This window comes from Aplidium turbinatum, chromosome 3 (assembly GCF_918807975.1).
Source record: "Aplidium turbinatum chromosome 3, kaAplTurb1.1, whole genome shotgun sequence".
In the NCBI taxonomy this organism is placed as follows: Eukaryota; Metazoa; Chordata; class Ascidiacea; order Aplousobranchia; family Polyclinidae; genus Aplidium; species Aplidium turbinatum.
The window spans coordinates 43,232,013-43,251,377 of NC_137474.1; the positions used below are offsets into that span (position 1 = coordinate 43,232,013).

The 19,365-nt window shown below is 39.3% G+C and overlaps 1 non-coding gene across 1 annotated transcript; it reads left to right on the plus strand.

Moving 5' to 3' along the window:
* The first annotated feature begins 18,114 nt into the window (after positions 1–18,114).
* On the plus strand, positions 18,115–18,217 carry LOC145767726 (U6 spliceosomal RNA). Its single transcript, XR_014288877.1, has one exon. It is a non-coding gene; the product is annotated as a U6 spliceosomal RNA (small nuclear RNA).
* Positions 18,218–19,365: the final 1,148 nt, after the last annotated feature.

Here is a 19,365-nt window from a genome sequence, read left to right on the forward strand (position 1 = left end):
TGAAACGTTAGATACTATAGCCTATAATTTATGCAGCAAGCCTACTTTCCATCATTGCAAACACGGCTTTACACAGCAGCTTAGGTGTATTTGCTCAATACACGTTTGAACAATAGCCTACTATAGAAGTTGTCCCTTCGTAATCACCACTGGATTTACTTAGACTGCTGCGCGCGTGGAATAGCAAAGGCTCGAAACAGGATAATTATTCTAAAAGTAGTTTGCTGAAACGTTACATAACGTAACTTTGCAGTTAGAAATAAAGAGCAGTGGCATCCAAGACACGGACCGTTTCGACATTCTCCAAATTTACTGAGTTGAATTTATTCCTTTAGAGCAGTGGTTCCCAACCTGGGGTTCGTGGACCCCTTGGGGGTCCGTGATTATCTTGATGAATTTTAGAAGAAAAAAACAACTTTGTTCTATTGTGACAATAATTGATGCAGCTGGCTCCACTTCTTTTCAACATCTACACCCACGACCTGCCAACTACGGTCTCAGCAAAATACGCTTATGCGGATGACCTGGCAATTCTCCACAAAGTCGTTGGAAAATCTAGAAGACACCTTGAGCCAGGACATGAAAACTCTCTCAGCCTATCTCCAGAACTGGCGACTAAAACTCAGCGAAACCAAAACTGTGGCAGCAGCTTTCCACCTCCGTAATCGGGGAGCTGATCGTGAGCTACACGTCCAGAACAACGGAAAATCTCTGTCCTTCTGCCCCGAACCAAGATATCTTGGGGTAGGCTAACACTGGACAGATTGCTCACATACCGCCACCATTTGGTGGTCACTGCGCAAGAAACTCACATCCGCGCTGCGCTACTCAAGCGCCTGGCAGGCTCTAGCTGGGGGGCGAGGTCTGACACTTTGCGTATAGCAGCCTTAGCCCTTATTGTCTACTCTTCTGAAGAGTACTGTGCACCTGTTTGGTGCCGCAGTGCTCACTGCCATTACATCGACACTGCCATAAACAGCGCCCTGCGCACAGTGACCGGATGCCTACGTCCTACACCATTGGACAATCTCCCCATTCTCGCTGGCATCCAACCCGCTGAGCTTCGTCGCGAAGAAGCCACTTTGTCCCTCGGTCGACGGGCACTGGAGCCTAACCACCTTCTCCACCACAAGATCTCTGCTCTCCCAAACGAGCATCCCCGTCGACTGAAATCAAGACACCCATTCGTGCCAGCCGCACAACTTCTTATCAACGAAGCTAATGTACAGGACATCTCTGCGGCTGCTTAGGCGGATCATAAATGGAGTTCTGAATGGAAGTCAAGCGCCACCAGACTCTATTCGTTTATCCCCGACGCCGACACACGCCCCATCGGCCTAACACTACCAAGACAGGCATGGGTGCGCCTCAACCGTCTTCGTACGGGCGTCAGGCTTTTCCGCTTAACCAAGCACCAATGGGGAATGGCCTTTTCCTCCTCCTGTGAATGTGGTGAACACCTGCTGAACGAAGTTGAAACATGGATTCGAAATCCTTTTCTTTTTGACTTGAACAACATTAGCGATGACGATCTCAGTAAAGATGACCTACTGTAATTGATTTGTGATCAAAAGAGTTATTACGCATTGAGTTTCATTCAAAAACTGTGGAAGAATTTTGGTGCTCACAACTGCAAACCTACCCATTCTTGGCAAAGCAAGGGATTATTGTTTTGTTACCATTCATAACCACTTAACCTTTGCGAGGCAGGATTCTCAGCTCTTGTTACAATAAAAACAACATCGAAATCGCCTGGACGTTGAAGATGACATGCGTGTCGCATTGTCAAAAACTCAACCGCAGTTCAGTCGTTTAGTTCAGGAAAGGCAACAACAACCATCTCAGTAAATTTGCTTACGTTGAAAAAGTTTCGGCATGGTACTTTGGGTCACCTTAATATTCAAATACTGCTGACATTTCTTGAAAAATCCATTTATTTTCTTATTTGAGCAACTGTTTGACCTGATATTCGCCGCAGGAATCACAGCGGCAATGCAATATGACATCGTACAGTAGTTGAGTAGCATAATTATTACAATAGTCAATAAGGCAAACCGGGGCGCAACTTTTGAAAAGGTACCATAAAAAAATCCCCTTTGAGCAACAAAAGAAAACGTATATTCTAGTTCAGTTTAATCATTGGTTCCCCATCGGCTGGCTTGGCGCATTGGGTTAGGGCGGTGGTAGTCATTACAATGACGTGGGTTTGATTCCCACCACTGCTGTTGCTCTCTTTTCTTTGCAATCACCAAACAAAGTTGAAAGGGGATTTTATAATGGTACCTTTTCAAAAGTTGCAACCGGGGCGTGTTGTCACAGCAATTTTTTTTTGTACTTGCACTGACTACTTCGAGTCTATATTTGTAGCACGTGCTTCGTTAAGAGTCATCTTCATTTTGAGGTTAGCAAAGTCAAGAAAAGACAGCAGGTTTAGCTTAAATTAAATTATTATCAAAAATTTGGTCATCGATGTAAATTTCACTAACTTTTCAAGATTGTGTGACGCTTTCGTAAGAACAGTCTGACCGCAAGTATGAAATCAGTTTTATAGCTTATTATGTTAGGAATATAGCTGACACTTTAGAAGTTAATAGCGTGCCTTTTCTAGCCGCCATTAAAACTTATGTCTGACTGGGTACGTCGGGGCGAGTTGTCACAGCTGTGATGATGGTCACAGCTTACAAGAAGCAGAAGCAAAACTTGGCATAAGCTACCGAACCCTTGGTTGATATATGAAGGCAAGGAAACAAGACCCAAAGCAGTTGTTGAATTAATTTCAATTTGTTTATAAGTGTAAATTCCACGTAATAAAACTTGATTTTGTAAGGCAAACCGGGGCGTGTTGTCACAGGTTTGGGGTTTTTCGATTTGTGCTTTTGCCATATACAATGCAAGTGATTAGGTTATATCATTCGTACACTGTCCACTTACACTTCCTTTTGCCACTATAGTTAAACTTTTTAATCGCAAATAAATTTCAAGAAAATTAAATTTTTGTAAAAATTAAACAAAATTGTGGCAACACGCCCCATGCTTTGTGACAACACGCCCCGTGCTGGGGTGGGTTGTCACAAATTTTTTTTTTACAAAAATTTGATTTTCTTGAAATCCTTTTGCGGTTAAAAAGTTTAACTAGTGGCAAAAGGAAGTGTAAGTGGACAGCGTACGAATGATATAACCAAATCTCTTGCATTGTATTTTGTATATAGCAAAAGCACAAATCGAAAAAACCCAAACCTGTGACAACACGCCCCGGTTTGCCTTAGTAGCCTACTGCGATTGAACTGACTCGTGTGAAAATAAATTTCTTTGCAATAGTCAATAGTATGTCAATTGAGTTTCAGGAAAAATTTAGGTAGGGGTCTGCAGAATTAATAATTTGTCTAAAGGCGTCCGTGACAACAAAAAGGTTGGGAACCACTGCTTTAGAGAAATGAAAGCGACAGGCCTCATACAGCAATCCTTCTGACCACAGAAACAAATCAAAGAAAAATAGCTTTAGCCTTCGACTGTAATTAGGTCAAAGTTTTTATCATTTATTTGTCCAGTTCACACGTGGCGCAGCGTGCTTGCAGCCTTGTTTACAATTTGCACTTTTTAAGCATGCATCATGTGGTCTTTAGAAATAAATTATAAGGATGGAAAGCCAATATTCGTTTGTACCTTCACGTGTGCCATGAAGTGCCTCGCAAATTTTGCTCTTGAGCGGTGTCGAATAGACGCTCTTTTGGGAGTAAAACGAAAAACACTCACCACTTTGCTGTACAGCCGAATGAATGATACATCAGCTTTTTGTTTGGTTTTTGAATCTTTATTCTCGGACTGACAAAGCCTTGATAGGTTATTATTCCAGGTAGTTTCGCATACTTGTAGAATGTAGAGGCTCTTGACACAAGGCCGGTTAGCGAGAGTGACAGAGTGAAGTTTCGTTGCCGGGGAGTTATTCCATTCATTAGGTGCCGCTGAATGGAGAGCAGTTCTTAGAATGCATTAGAGATGCAGCGAACCCAAAATTTTTATCCGCACACCGCACCGCAACTGACTCATCTATCCGCGCACCGCACCGCACACCGCAATTTATCTGGAACTTTGACACTGCACCGCACCGCACACCGCAAATTACAAAATTAAAAAAAAATATTTTAACGAGTTATTGTTTAGAAAGTCAATTGTAGGAAAAAGCATCAATGGCATATAACTGGTAACCTAGTACCAATACAGTTGTGCACTAATTGGCCAGGCTAACCAGATCATATTCTCTTATCAGCAATGCATCTAAGTTCTAAGACATAATACAAACTAAGACAAATAGAATGTTCCTGGATCCAGTATCAGGACTTTTGAACACTTTTTGTAAGCAATAATGCAATTATAATGCCAGTGGCTATATGAACTACACACACAAGAGTAAAACTTATAGCCTGAACTCACTGGGCTAACTGATATAGTAAATAATGCGGTAGTTGCGCTAGGCCTATAGCCTGGTAACTGAGCTTATCAGCTAGGCTACTAACCAAAAACATTCGTACAGCTTCCCTGACAAGCAAGCCCTAAAACCCTGTCAACTGCAAGCCATTTGCAATTTGCATTTGCATAGCTTTCCATCTTAGGGTTTCCGAAGGGAAAAATAACTGATCCGTGTTTCCAATTTAAATTTGAAGTTTCATAGCTGATTCTTGAAAAGTTGAAAGTTTACGTTTACGAAAGTTTAATTTCTTGAAAGTTTACGTTTACGAAAAATTAATTTCTTGAAAGTTTACGCGGCAAGCGGCGCGGCGCGGCTTTGTCATTTCAACCTTCCACGCGGCGCGGCGCGGCACGCGGCGAAAAAGTCAAAAGCGGCCGCGTACGCGGCGCGGCGCGGCGCGGCTTGCATCACTAGAATGCATTGCTCAAGCGCACACCCCGAGAGTCGAACCAGCGCCGCTTAATCTTGAAGCTTCTTCGTTCACAAAATCATGCGCTATCCAACTGAGCTGTCGGGGCTGGCAGGTTTGTACGTTATGGAAGAGGCATGTGACAGTCAACAATTTCATCCAAGAGGCTATTGAAAAAAAAGGTTTAAAAAGCACCAAGCACGTGGGCTACAGTGCTAGCCGCTTGGCAGACAAATAAAAAGGTAATATCGCAAAAACTTCACTACACGAAGCTAACAACCGGTTTGACCGTTCAACGTCCATAATTGCCTCAGGCAACCAACTTCCTCACTGTTTTGCACGACTTTGTCAAAATTGCAGCTTAACCAACGAATAAAGACCATGATGATAAGACAAGGACGCAATTACAATACATCTAGACAAATATAACTAAACACAAGTGAGTTCAGGGTATTTAATTATGTAATTAAAAGAATAATCTGACTAAATAAATATGCTGAGTGTTACTTTCTGTGGAATAGCCTACGCGTGAAGAAAGCAGCAACTGATCAAGCATAAAACTTAGTTGGACTGTGGGTGAAGAAGTCAGTAATGCGAAATATGGGCTACAAATGACATTCTTGATAAATTGGGCTAGTTTTTATAGCGCTAACTAAAGCCATGGTAGGCCTACTCATGTGAATAAAAAAACATTCTTATTGAAAACTACCATAGCCTAGGCAGTCTTTAACGAAAGGTGTTAGCTAATAGACTTGTTTTTTGAAAGAATAATATAGAGGCATAACTCATTGCTTGGAATTCACTTCAAACGTAAAGCAGTTTTGTTTGATTTCATTTAATTGATTGGTTGAATCTTTATCCTCGGACTGGGAAAGCTTCTTTGAGAGCTTAATCCTGACAGTTTCATATACTTGTAGACTAGAGGCTTTGAACCACTGACGCAGGCCCGGTCACCGAGATTGACAGCTAGTGAAGTTTCCGATTGTTGAAGTCTTGTTGTCGGGGAATCATTCCCTCCATCAGATGCTGCTGAATGGAGAGCAGTCCTCAGAATGCATTGCTCAAGCGCACACCCCGAGAGTCGAGCCAGAGCTGCTTGATCTTGAATCAGCTGCTTTCGTTTGAAATTAAGGCAAAGTGGGGCGTGTTGTCACAATTTTTACAAATCAGCATATATCTCGTTCTGTACCAATGGTATCGAAATGCTAGATAGTGCAATTGAAAGAGGTATCATTCGACTTCTTTTAGATACAGCTAAAGTTTTTCTGGATTATTTTGTTTTTACATAAATGCATGTTTAATGCAAGTGAATGGACTGTGACAACACGCCCCACCCCGGGGCGTGTTGTCACAGAGCATGGGCGTGTTGTCACAAAATTTCTGCACATGCTTTATGACTAAAATATGACAGAAACCAACAAAAAATGGTTTTAATACAGGCTGAACGAATAAGAAAATGTGCGAAATGCAAAAAAAATTAATTTACAACATATTGGTAAAAATTTTATGCCCATTATCAAAAACAATAAAAATGTCATCTTGAGAATTATGTGTCACTATCGAATATATGTGTGTATCATTATCTAATGTTAATTTTTATTTCCTAAAAAAGCGTTGTATTTTAACAAATACGCATATTACCTCGTTGTATAAGCATAAATAACACTGGTCTACACAAAATTTCAGGTTTGGGCTTTGACAACTCATTTTAGCTAATTTTGGGGTGCTGAATCCGAAAATGAACTCAGATTTTCTCTATCACATCACGTTTTTGAGATATGAAATATCCCTAATTTTTGTTACCCTTTTATTGTCAAAACAAGGAATTCTGATGCAATAAACACTGTTTTACCTGCAATAATCTAGCTTTAATTAGCAAACAAGCATTCTATATTATATTCACACAAATTTGCGTTGTCTTTATTAAAATTTCATGCCTTGGAGTAAAACATAGGCATGCAAAAGAGCAACCATAATAACATCAAACGTTACATTATGCTGACGAACATGTCAATAGGACAGTGACAAGGTATTATCTGAATTATAGCCTACAGTTCACACAATATGCACACAGACATTCCAATGGAGTGCAGAAATTCTGAAGACACACACAGAAATAGCAAAGTGCCAAAATAAAGATTGACTCAAAGGGACTTGGGCAGGGCGAGTTCAGAAACAGTCAAAAAAGAGCTTTCATAAAATATGAATTCTTCACTTATAAGCTTAAAAATGCTCTTTTGAGGGACTTTCTTTTATGAGCAGCATCTAGAATTTTTCTTTTAAAACTCCAGCAATAGTTGGCCATCATATGACAATCCCACCGACCTTGATAACGTTCCTCCATAATTTTAATATCCTGGTGGAAACGTTCACCTTGTTCTTCACTAACTTTCCCAAGGTTTTCTGGAAACTCATCCGCATGGCTCTTCAAATAGTGAACTTTGATGCTCATCCTGCATCCCAAATCTTCAAAACTAAGCAGTAGCTCCCTTAAGAGATCTTTATAATTTTCTGCTTTTCTGTTTCCCAAAAAATTTCTCACAACAGCACCGAAAGCATTCCAAGCTCTAGCCTCGAATGGCAACATTGATTTTACAAAGTTTTCATCTTTTAACAATTGCCTGATTTGTGGTCCATTGAAAATCCCAGCTCTTTTTTTCTCTTCACTGAGACCAGGAAAAGCATAACATATATACTTAAAACACTCTCCTTCATGATCCAAAGCTTTTACATATTGTTTCATGAGACCAAGTTTGATGTGAAGAGGAGGCAAGAGGATCTTTTTGATATCAACTAACTGATCACGTATGATATTTTTGTCTCCAGTTCTTCTCGTTTGCGATAAAATGTCACGCTTGTACCAGCTTTGAGAAGTTTCCTTTCCTGTAGCCTTGATGCCAATAACTCCGCAGATTGCTTAGGCAAATACAAATCTCTCACTAAATCATTTAATTCCATCTGATTAAACTGGGAAGGCTTGTCTGACAGATCCTCGGGTGCTGGTTAAAAAATTTCACTTTCTCCTTCACTAAACGATGCTTCTGAAAAAGAAATAGCCTCTTCGTGTAGTTCTGGAAGTGATGTAAATACTGGCAGTGGCTTTTCATCACTGTGAGGAACTGGGCGCAATTCCAAATCCAGATTTGGATATTTCAAACGATGTTTACTCTTTTTGTTATACCCTTTCACACCAACAAGACAAAAATAACAATCGTCAAAATGATTTCGTTGCTCTCGCCAAATCATGGGTATTCCAAATTTCATTTGTGAACCTTTTCCTTGCGACCAACTTCTCAGACATTCAACTCAGGTCTTGCACACTTTATGAGGAGCCCAGTTTTTGTCCTGGTCCCTCAACTTGACTTTAAAGTAAGCAAGATATGCCCTTTTTACAAACGTGGTAATATTGCATTGTTGAGACTTCAACATGAAGCATCCACAAATGTAACGAAATATATCCGGATCATTACAACATTTTCTTCTTTTGCTGGAAGCAGACATAGCTTGAGATCAAATATAACCTTTCTTTGTTAGTAGTTTTCTAAGAGCAAGTTTTTCCACAGAAACACCACTATACCAAAAACTCTAACCGACTTGAACTCAAACTTATAAAGTATGAAAATACCTTTTCCTTCTACAAACCACTTTTCACCTTGAACTCTGATGTTGGTCTGTACAATGTACATGTGCTTTATGAAACTTTAAAATAAATCTTCTTTACTAAGCAAGAATTTATTACTAAGTCAAATCTACTCCCACCAGCTGTCTTCCTACGATATTCCATCTGCACAGTGCACAGAGATAGCAGCTGACCCACAGATAACGCCTGAGAAGCCAAGACAGGGAGTTCAAGCCAGCATGGAAAAACTCAACGCTACCAATCTTTACTATGTCCTATTACGATTATCATAACAGGAATTTTTTTTATTTTAGAGGAAATCTGAACCAATTTATGAATTTAGTGTAAAAATATCTCTATGTTTGAAAGTTTATAGCTGTCAGAAAATAATTATATTTGACATTTTACTGCACTAAAAAGGGCAAAATTGGTCAATTTCACAAAATAATGGCAACGATAGAAAAAAAACTTGATGTGATAGAGAAAATCTGAGTTCATTTTCGGATTCAGCGCCCCAAAATTAGCCAAAATCAGTTGTCAAAACCCAAACCTGAAAAAAAAAGTTGAAATTTGTAGACCAGTGTAATTTTTCATGTTTCTTAATATTAAAAATGCACACCACGAGGCGTGTAGTCACAGCTGTGACAACACGCCCCGTGGTATGAAATCACGTGGTTTCAACAACCATGTGTACATCTCTACTTGCATGTCTTATCTGTTTGGTATGATGAAAAGAGCAGGCTTAAAGCTAACGAATGGTATCTTTGCTGATCAGTTATGATCATACCTTAGTTTGCCAGACCATTTTTTAGTTTAGTTAAAAAACCTGATTTTGCCCAAAATTCAATGGTACTCCTCATAATTTCTGCTGTGGTGACAAAGTTATTAATCTTCACTGCTTGTACGAAAGAGAACTGAAAACTATGCCTTCCATTGAAAACTCGTGGTTATACGCTTGGGTTATCACATGGAAATCGTGCTGTGACAACACGCCCCTGTGACAACACGCCCCACTTTGCCCTATAGTTTTGTGAAAAAAATCATTTCGAATAAGCAACAGACCTACGGTACTCGTTTTAAAGAGCCGAGTTGACAACTAATCAGAAATGTATTCTATGACCGGTCAACGAGATTAACAAACTATAAATTTCGGGCTTATAGTTGAAATGTTGTTGCCTGTAGACTATTTCATCCACGAGGTGCCGCTAAACGGAAAGCTGTCCTGGAAGTGCGTTACTCGCAAGCACACACCCCGAGAGTCGAACCCCTGTTGCTTAATCTTGCCGTCACTTCGTCGGCACTTAACCGACTGCATTTGACCTATACGGTAAAAATTATCTTTTTCGCTTTTTCAGAAAATGTTGCAAACCTTCAAAGTTGAATTTTGCTAAACTAGGACACCAAGGATTTCTATTACTTCTAGAAGTCCCTGTAAGGAACTAATAGGATAGCTGTTTTTTTAATTAGACCTAGACTTAGCCTACATAGCCTATTATTTATAACAATAGCTATATTGAAGCATTAAAAGCATATTTTGCAGACATAGCTTCGATAAAGTTGTACACGTGCTGCAGAATAATGCAACTTAAAAAGCTGCACTTAATTTTGTCTGTACTTCTGTTTGTGGGAACTTGCCGTGCTACTTATACAAGGGTTGGAAACACCTACATGAAAAGTAAGATGTGCTACCATTACCAAACGCTTATAGCGTTCGCGTTTTGTCGCTTCTGCCTTTTTCTTTATCTCTGCTCATATATTGTTTCTCGTTGTGGTGTTCAGAAATAAAAATCAAACTGAACTTAACAATACGGCATGGAACGTTTTATTTCGGGCAACCTTTCTAAAGGGCTCGAAAACTTTTTTTGCTATTGTACGTTTTTCTGAGAAGTATCTTAACTTGGGCCCAATAATGTCATTGGTAGGCCCAGTGTTTTTTTTAAGGTGTTTTGGGGGACCGAAACGGTCCCCCAAATTTCTCCAGCAGTTTCCCAAAATTTGGAATTGCAACTACAGTAGAAAAGTAATGGTTATTTCTCGCTATGTCTTAAGCAAATATGGCTATTTTTTGGTATTTAAATAAAACACTTGCGGTCTCTTAAAATTACTTAGCGGTCACCCAAACCAAACCTTAAAAAATACCCTGGGTAGGCCACCAGGCCCACAATATCTTCTCAACGGCCCTGCAGTGGATTGTTGTTTCAAAGTGGAAAACTGATCAGAAAGCTACAGTAAGCTAGACAAGCGACTCTGCTCTATACCGCGTCGAACACAAACCAATTTGTTTTTCTTTGTGGCTACTTTGTTCATAATGTCAAATCATAAATCGATTTCAATTAATGACCATCGTTAGTCGTTAATGGGACCATCGTTAATGGGACCATCGTTAGTCGTCGTCATCCTGGGCTAAGTATCATAACCGATGCAGCCACTGAGAAACTATATGTTAAGCTCGTTAATTTTGCCAGAGTTCTCATCGTCGTGCACTGTTCCAAAGTGGTCTTGTGCGGTTAATGGCTTTATGTAATTGAAATCTTGACAAAATGTTGTTCTTTGTCCACCGCGGGCAAATCTTCCAAAGAAGCGGCCACGTAGACAAATCTCCGTATTTTTTCCTGATGATGATGATGATATCGTCAGTAAAGCTTATTCAAATAGAATCTATTTGAAAATTTTTGAACGTTTCATGATTAACAATTTTCTTCAAACAGTTCTATTGCATTTTTCTGACCTCAAATGCTTTTCAAGTAACAATATTGAACCAATGCATTTCAGAACCTGACACTTGCTGTGCTCTCGATCCCCTCGCATCGCGGACTGACTGCGCCATGACGTCATTGTACGCAACCAATCGAATCCAGTTGTCATTCAGTCCAGGCTTTCCAAGTCGTTTTCCAATTGGAAGAATGTGCTTGTGGAGGTGAGATAAGGCTTGGGCGCATATGGAAAAGATTCAAAATAGAAAAAAATATTTAAAGCACCTCTCCCGGAGTACTGTACATTGAAGGACGTGGATTCCAACCTGGATTCCACAGAACTCCTTTTCTAGTTTTTAAAAAGTTTTAAAATGGTCCATGAATGAATTTCTTTTTAAAATATAATAAAATTAAGCAGTAAATTCCATTTGTGCTTTAACAAAACTTTATAAAAACAATATAACTTTAAAAAATATATTTATGGTCACTTCTCGAAGGAAGTTTTATATTCATAGGCCTTTGAAAAAGGCCCCGTGATTAAAAAAGGTTGGGGGACCATTGCCTTAGGGGTGTGGTCTTTCTGCACGGCAATTACACTCAAGGGTTGTAATTTGACTTATACCGGAGGAGTAGAGGTCATTGCCCATTTCTATGTAACGTGAAAAATAGTTATTAAAATTATTTAGGCTTACTTAGCCATAATGAAGGCAGAGACCTGTTTTCAAGGTTTAGAGAAAAAGCTACGTCTTCAACTTTTGGATAAATACCTGGTAATCATCATTAAGTACTAAAATGCAACTGTGATGTATTTCAATAGCATGAATATCACGCAAAGTTACACTAGTTAAAGTATTCTAGCGAATTGGGTCCATGAATGTGAGTATGAACAAAGCATTTAAGAGTTCCCGCATTCTTATGACAATGCAAATAAGCTTTTCAATTTAATTTTAGCGTCCAATGTCGACCTGGCTATCAAGTGCGGCTGGAGTTCCGCGACTTCTACTTGATCGGACCGGGACCCTCAGGGCAGTGTATGGATCAATATGTAAAAATCATCTCTCCCATAACCGGCCATTCTATGGGAAGATTTTGTGGAAATTCAGGAATCCCGACAATTGTATCTGCAGGTACACTGCAAATGAGCTTAAATTGGAAAACGCACTATTTCCAAAGAATACGCTTTGATGTTTTAAGTATCCGGTCCATTTGGAACAGTTACGAAATCATAAAATCATGCCGGGCCCGAGTCAAATACACCCTTGACCCTCCTGTCAACTCCACTGTTTGTAAGAACGCCACTGGATACTCTATTATGGCCTTTGTCTAAAAAGGTCTTTGGCACATATCTTATTGTCCTTTTTTTAAATACTGCAATAGGCTATAATCTAAGTTACTTGTTGTTTTCAACGTTACCGGGTTGCTTGTTTTATCAGATCACCTTATTTAATCATAAGCAACAGAAACATAGCAATAACACGATATTTGTTATGTTTAAATAAAAAAAGCTGCAAACGTTTTTGGCTGTACCCCGTCTATTTAAAAAGACAATATAATCACACTTTTGTTCTTCAGGTAATCTCGTCATGGTTCAATTACAATCGGAGATTCCGCAATCTTCCGAAAACTACCGAGGATTTGCTTTCGTTTTCCGAGAAACTTTAGAAGCTCCAAACCCAGAAAGTAAGTCCTTAAATGTTTATCTTTGCGTTTGATTGCACTAAAGTTATCACTGTGATCTTAGTGTAAAGTTACTTTAACTTGAACAGTAGGAATAATTTTGTCAATCACCTTAGTTTTTTCACAGTTGTCTACACACTCTACAGATACAGACACAACTTTATCGCTTCGAAGAAGTAAATTCTTCATGGTTTTGCTCCTTTTTTTATTCATTAACGAGCTGGTTAGTTGGTTCAACGTTTATTCTAGTTAGCAGGCTACTATCTTGTTTGTCTCAGACAAGATAGTAGCCTGCTAACTAGAATGGCAGGCTGCGTTTCTGTCAAAAAAGTGAAATAATAAAATTTAAGTGGAACACTTTTTATTGACTGTTATTTTGCTCTATAGTGCGACCAAGCGACTGGATCAATCACGGCCAATATTCATTGGATAACCGCGAGATAGCGCGTCGGTTACGCAATTTGAGACCGACCGATGCTTCACCCATCTCGTCAACTTCCCCTTCCACTCCAAAGACCACTACAGAAACACCTGGCTCGTAAGTTAACTATGCTTTTTTGAACATAATTTAAAGGTAAAAAGATTTTGTATAAAAAGGAAAATTTTATTATTGTTGGAAAACCAAAATAATTTTTTTCCAAAAGGCAAGCTTTAAAAACATTATTTTCGCACCAACGTAAGGTGTGCATTAGGCAAAAAATACATGCAATAGACTTTTGAAGACAAACTTCTTGAAAATAGCCAAGCTCCTTTGGTAAAAGAGCAAAGCAAAGTTAGTTAAACACCAAAAATGGACGCAGTCCAATTTGATAGTCCGTTGACGAATTAAGCTTCATCGCAAAGTTACTTTTCAGGCCAGTGGTGATACCTAGTTCCTCCCTCATTCCTCCAGGGTCTGTGCCTACGAAACGAACTGATCCAGACTTAGTCACACTCACAGTGACAAACGATCGCAAACGTCCCACTGTATACGTTCCCCCTTTTGCCACCTGGCCAGGTAAGTCGCAAAATGTTTTTCAAGCTACACGTCAAGTTACACTTACATCTACACAGTAGCGTTAAGAGGGTCTAGTAGGTAATGTTCAACTCGGTACCGGGATGACTTTAAGGGCATATAAACATCCCAAGAGGCCAGGGAACTTGAAGAAACCACCCCTTACTCTCTGGATTTGGGCCTTTTTTAGACGAGTTTTGATTTGGCGCCCGAGGATGTCATTAATTGGTACCGGGCCTAAATAATCTTCTTAACAGCCTTACATCTACATTACAGAGTCACACAAAGCTGCATAAAAATCAAAAATATTTTTTGTGCTTTTGTACATTTTGAGTTGAATGAATGGTACGTCAAACTATGTTTTACTTGCTTCATATGTTAGTGACACACTATACAACAAACTGAAGCCGTTTCGGGTTTATATACTTGCTGTATAAAATTAGTTGATGGGCTTATTGTCAAACAATCTTTCATGCGTGGCAGGTAACAAAAAGAGACCTGGAAAAGGAAAAATACCAACTTATTACGGAGAAGACAATAACAAAGACGTGAACATTATAAGTAAGAAGACAACTTTATGACATGTCGTAAATCCAGAAGCAACACATGCAGCAATAAAATAATTTGGAATAACTGATTATTTACCCGAAAAGGAAGGTCTGCGTGTTTTGGTTGGTGCCGTAAAGGTACCTCGTCTGTAAGCATGAACAATAATTGGCAAATGGACTTCTCCTTTACTCACATCTTATCTTTTTCAACAGCACCTGGTAAAATGAGAATTACAAGGTTCCATCCATCAAACCAATCACAGCAACCAACAGACACAACTATTTGTTAGAAAGCTGGATTTTTAAATGATTTATGGATAATTTAGGCTATGATCAGTCACTAAATATGTTTTACATGATAATAAACGACTGCTTCAATTTTTCAAAAAAATTGCATGATTTTTTTAAAATAAAAACAACATTCTTTTTCAGACACAAAGAAAACATCAAATCTTCCTCTTTCCATCGAAGCTTTAGTTGGGATTGCAGCAGGAGGATTTTGCTTCATCTTGCTTTGCATTCTCATCGGATGTAAGATCCATCAAAGGAGAAAGAAGAGGATTCGCAACCATAGAAATCTGACTCAAGCAACGACTACTGGAGGTAAAAAATGTAATAAACTCACACTCGGTTAGAGATCGACACAACCATCAACCAAACAAAATTATAAATATCAATCCGTTTTGTTGCTTCTACCTTTGTCTTAACATCTGCTCTTTTGGCATGTATTGTTTTTGCTATGATGTTCAAGAATAAAAACAAATTGAAAAGAATTATGTTAAAATTATTTGAGTGACATCTAGCGGCTATCTGCAACGCTTCTATCACTGTTTATGTATCCACTTGGTGTTTCAGGTCAACCAGTACAGATGGTAGATTTGGCGCCAACCACGGCTGTGACGCAAAAGCCAGAGAAAAGCCAACCTTTGCCTGAGCAGTACACTAATCAAGGATATGACGGTCAAAACACTAATCAAGGATATATTCCTGGTTACTATGTGCAGCAGGAATTTCCTTATCCACCCGCTTACGCTACCATGCCCAACGCCGGCCAACCCCAACTTGAAACAATGGAGACTACTCATGGACCTAATCCAGTGGCGCTTCCTAATCAACAATTTTACTTTAACTCTGGGCAGTGCATGCCTCAACCTTACACTCAACCAGTTAGCCCTTTGTTTCTATGTGAACCAAATACTGGGTTATACTATCAACATCCCCTCAATCCTGCCCCACAACAATCCCTCGCATCACCAACTCAACCCTCATGCCCAGCCCCTTATACAAATCCCCCACCAAATCATTTTCCAGTCGCAGCTCCAGAATATGAATACAAAGAGTCCAGTTATTCTTCTGATGAAGAGCTTCCTGGGAAGAAGCAGCGCTACACGCATCACAGCAGGAGTAGAAATACCGCTCGCCCAGGAGCGCAAAAGAGGAAACGAAGAAACAGAAGAAAGCGAAAGCGTTAAAGCAAACACCAAGTCATTGTTAATAATAATGCTTGTATTGTATTCTGCAGCTTCACAATGGTAGTTGCATTGCGCTGTTCGGAATTCAACTGTGAGTGGCTTTCAATGCTGAGTCGCGACCGATCGCTTTGAAGCAGCTAGGAACAGAGCAGTACAAGGTTTCACTTATTTACTTTACAATGAAGATATTAACGACCTGTTTTAGCCTGATGCTGTGGTAATAGCAAATTGCACTAGCTTTCGGAACACAGTTTCCTAGTCATGTGCTTCTACGTGGCTGATGGTTTTCAATGATGTTAGTTGATGTCATCTGAGCAATAAAAGTTTGAAGTCAGCGAGCAGGATCTGTATCTTTTGTATTGGTCTAACGTCTGCAGATTTTAAATCAATGTAAAAAACTGTACAGCAGATTGCTGGTTGACACACTTGCGATTACTGCTCCTGGTTTGCTCTTGTAATTTCTTCATTCCTCGCAGTCGTTTCAATGGTCATCTTCAGAGCGAATAGCATAGTGTGGTGTGTTTCATCTGGTGGTGCTCTGGTGGTGCTCTGGTGCGTTTCACGACCAACTCAGTGGCCGAGTGGTTATTGTCTTCGGCTCTGGTGCGGGTAGATCTAAAATCGATTTCAGTCGGGTCATACCGAAGACTTTAAAAACGGTACCGATTGTGTTCTTCCTTGCATAACGCAGTAAGAATAAGTCGGGTAATAATGTGATGACATTTCAAATATGAAGCAAAATTTAAAATGAGTTCTGTTGCTGAAACCTTAACGGTTGTAGAACTACAATATACAAGCCATGATATTATTATTGGTTTACTTCACATTTTCCTAATTTGTGTATCTTCTTCGTAGGAAATGGTTACCTAGAATGCAATTACAATTAAGAGTTTCTCATCTATCGTTAGAATAAAACAGACAGTTTTTTATTGCTTCTGGTGAATTCAGTGAATGAATAAGTGTAGAACTGTTAAGAGAATAATTTGTGCCTGATGCCAATAAAAAAAACGGAAACCGTGGCTTATGATTGGTTGGCGTTTTCATTCTAGTCATTTTTAGTGGCAGAATTTCGACTTGTTAAAGTGGCTACCAGTCAGTTCAATCATATATAGCTAAAAATCGATTTCGATCAGCTGGAAGCTAGATCATCTTCAGTTCAGTGGCGTACCGTGACCACTTTGACAGGGTGTTCAGTGACGGCAAAGCATCAGCGGGGGGTCTGGGGGGCCTCTGCCAGAAAATTTTAAAATTAACATTGAATTTGGTGCGTTCTGAGAGCATTTTCAGCACAAATTCTGAACATGAACAGAACTGACAAAAATAATGTTGTCGGAATGGAGAAGAATACAAAATAGATATTTATTTGACAGCACCTATTGAATGAAAGACTTAATAATATCAAACATTAAGTTGCATTTCTAAAGTCACATACTTCAGTTCAGTTTTTATTTCCGACCATCAAAACGATTAATATTACTTGCCATAACACAGCAGGAGTCTGAAAAACGCGAAAGTTAAAGCGTGCTCGAGATGGAAATGATTTACTTCAGGGGTCACCAACCTTTTTTGCATGCGGGCCACTTTGGCACTAAGGAGAGCTGTGGCGGGCCGCACTAATAAAATGTTAGGTAGGTTGACTCTTATGCTAAAAAAGAACGTATTTCGTACCCAGTATCCAGCGTTACATGTTGTTCATATTTATGTTAGAATACCGCAGCAACAAAATGAATCGAACAACGCTACTGCCAGGCCAAGCTCCTTTTATAACACTTTTGACTTTTTTTAACAATGCCTAATAAACGAGGCCACTTGTTTTGCGCACTTATAGCGAGGCGAGCGGTTTCATCAGAATATTCATCGCCAAGCAAGAGTGGTGTTGTCACTTTGCTTCACAAATGATATCTTGCAATTAACAATTTTAGTAAACAAGGAAATGTTTGACACATTACAATACAGGCAACAATAGTGACCTACAAACATATCAGCGAAAAATAGGCTCCAATAACAGGGAAAAAGAAACCAGGCACCATGAAACAAATGCTTGTAGAAATCACCCAAAAATCGTAATTCTATCGTAATTCATGAACAGTCTTCCCTTTAAAAAAGCAATGAGTTGGTTTTTCATCCTTTTTGTGAGAGTCTATAAAACCTTCTTTCTTTTGTTATAGACAACTGTTACTTGCGATGCTTATCAGCGTGGCAAGAATTTGTTGATTAATAACATTTTGCAGAACTTGCTTCGGCAGTAGATATACTAAAATTGGAACGATACAGAGAAGATTAGCATGGCCCCTGCGCAAGGATAACACGCGAAATCATGAAGCGTTCTATATTTCTTTAAAAAAAGAAGAAAAAAAAACATTTTGCAGTACTAAGCTAAATATTTTCATAATAGGCTACAATCAGAAAAAGTCTTTAAATTTATATATAATATTTTGCCAATTTATTATAAATTGAGTTGGCACACCGACCTATTTTGCCAACAAAAACTTGCATAAAGAGAACACTGATCGTGAAACACAATAACGGTGAAGCGCACACTAGTGTTTACATGACATTTGCAAACTTAAAATAAGCAACCCTATGCTCGACATTTTCGAAATTCGAGAACAGACGTTTTAATCAACCACTGGGACAGTGTGGCTGGACATCGCATTGGAATAGCTTTAAGCAACCCCCACCTAGAACTATAATTTGCTTGGTCGGTCGGTGGAATCGTATGCAAAGCGAAAATATGCTTCCCGAAAAGTATTTTTTGCCTTCGTGCTCTTTAACTCCTCAAGAAAAGTATTTTTGGTTATAGTTGTACGCTGATACCTTCCGCGGGCCGCAGCGATACAGCGTGGCGGGCCGCATGCGGCCCGCGGGCCGCCATTTGGTGACCCCTGAATTTTACTTCATGCGAGGATTAGGCACGGTCGCAACACCTTGAGAAATGTACAAGCGAATTAAAAACAAACATGTAGTAAAAACGGATGTAGTCTAAACGCAGCTTTAGTCACTAGCCAATTTTTTTATTATCAGTACCGGTATCATTTTGTTCATTGGCTTCACATTTTAATATATATAATATATTATATACCGTACCGGTGGTACACCCAAGACGAAACAAACATAGGCAATAATTAATGTGAGACAAACCAGGAGACACAGAAAGCGACTTTGAGTCAGCTGGCACCTGCTACATAATTAAGGTGTTTCAGCAATAAGGTACAATACCAGTAACACACAAACACTCTAATTACAAAACGATTAGATGTGTTGTTTTAGAATGGTGCATCAATGATATTGGCTGTTGCCATAAGCTTTGTTGCAGATTCAGACAAGCTAGTCCTAATTTACTGGCACTTGGTGCATAAAAAACATTTTATCTTATCTTGTTTCCAACTCTGATCACCTCAAACTCTAATCCAACAAGCTAAAACTTGCTATTGCCTGGGATTCCCCCAATGACGCGCCAAGGTGTGCAGATCAGCGAGTGCACA